Source organism: Battus philenor, unplaced genomic scaffold (assembly GCF_028537555.1).
Source record: "Battus philenor isolate CCGP_79_NKW_IND1 unplaced genomic scaffold, ilBatPhil1.0.hap1 SCAF_28, whole genome shotgun sequence".
Classification (NCBI taxonomy): domain Eukaryota; kingdom Metazoa; phylum Arthropoda; class Insecta; order Lepidoptera; family Papilionidae; genus Battus; species Battus philenor.
The window spans coordinates 9,749,000-9,750,727 of record NW_027181691.1 but is presented as its reverse complement, the minus strand read 5'-3'; the positions used below and the strand labels follow the sequence as shown (position 1 = coordinate 9,750,727).

At 41.4% G+C, this 1,728-nt stretch overlaps 1 non-coding gene across 1 annotated transcript; it reads left to right on the top strand.

The window, feature by feature from the left end:
* The first annotated feature begins 654 nt into the window (after positions 1–654).
* TRNAS-GCU (transfer RNA serine (anticodon GCU)) lies at positions 655–736 on the top strand. The gene has a single exon. It is a non-coding gene; the product is annotated as a tRNA-Ser (tRNA).
* The last annotated feature ends 992 nt before the right edge of the window (positions 737–1,728 follow it).

Below are 1,728 nucleotides of genomic sequence, written 5' to 3'. Positions count from 1 at the left end.
CGGTTTAGCCCATAGCGCCCATTGCAACAAACAGGCTTTTCTCAAATATATCTGTGGTGGGATATACCATAATCACCACGATTGGTAGGCGTTTGGCGTTTGCAAAGTAGTATTATCATCCTCTGAAAACTTGTTTGTGAGTAGCTGCAATATTATACATTTAATGCACAGTGTGAATCCAGGTTTCAGGTCAATATTATATAAGGTTGAGTCCCGGGAATCGAAACCGTGACCAACGGTTGCAAGTCCCAGCTCTCTACCGCTGAGCTATGACTGCACAAAAAAAAACGTCTAATGAATATAAAATAATCCTTCGCTGCTTTTCGTTTTTTTAATAGAATCAGGCGTTACCTTGCGGAAGTCCATCCTAAGTAAGAAAAGGATCAATATTTATCCATTTTCGCAAATGCAGTGGTAGTCGTGCAACAAAGTGTACCGCCCGCCAGCCCGCTGATAAATGCGTATGCGGCTAACAATGTGAATCACACAACCGTCGGCATCTCCACGGGGCATCTTCATCAGGAGTTATGTTACACCGATTAGTGCCAAACACACAGTCTGCCTCTGTTGTTGCACGACTACCACTGCATGTTCGGAAGTGGCTAAATATTGGTCCTTTTCTTACTTTCGTTTTTTATTTAGACTTTCATATAAGACGAGGTGGCCGAGTGGTTAAGGCGTTGGACTGCTAATCCAATGTGCTCTGCACGCATGGGTTCGAATCCCATCCTCGTCGTTACACATTTTTTAATATTTTTCCACCAGTCGCGAGATGTTCCAAGCGATCTCATGGTAAACCGCACTCTGACTATTCAGGCTTACTGCTGGCTTAGCTTACTCTAGATACAAACATAGTTCACAGAAGGTAGATCTAATTTATCAAAGGTGATATATATTTAGATCAGCGACATTGTATTTCTGGAGCCAAGTTCAAAATTATAAAACATAAAAGCCGTTTCGATCTAGGAGTAAATATATTTTATCTCAAACGATCAAAGTGTTTATCGTTTTAATTTTAGCCGTAGGATCCACTGGGAGCCAATTCAATAGGAACGGCTCAAAGGGTCTTGCATCAAATATCTATTGTAGATCGTAGCAAAGACTTTTGTGCTGCTTGTGGCTGGATATTTAATGGAATCAGGCGTTATCTTGCGGAAGTCCATCCTAAGTAAGAAAAGGACCAATATTTAGCCACTTCCGCACATGTAGTGGTAGTCGTGCAACAAAGTGCACCGCCCGACTGTGTTTGGCACTAATCGGTGTAACATAACTCCTGAAGATGCCCCGTGGAGGGGTGAAACACGTGTTGAGTGGTTCGACGGTGACAGTTGTGTAGTTCGCATTGTTTGCCGCATGCGCATTTGTCAGCGAGCTGGCGGGCGGTGCACTTTGTTGCATGACTACCACAGCATGTGCGGAAGTGGTTAAATATTGGTCCTTTTCTTACTCGTGGCTGGATATCTTATGCTGCGCTTGTTTTCCGTCTCCTCTTCAGAAATTTGAAGCGCTAATGTCTTTCTATTCTGTGCGTCACGTGTAATGCATGTAGTCATTTTAATACTACTACTGCTCTTTTATTGATTATTTCATTACTGATTCTGTCTAGTAGTATATATTCCAGGTATATAGCCTTCTATAGCTTTTTCATAGCCTTCTCTCTTCCATTATTTTATTATCATTACTGCCAGTATTAATTAGATATTTATTTTTAAAAAATGTAAGGACTGT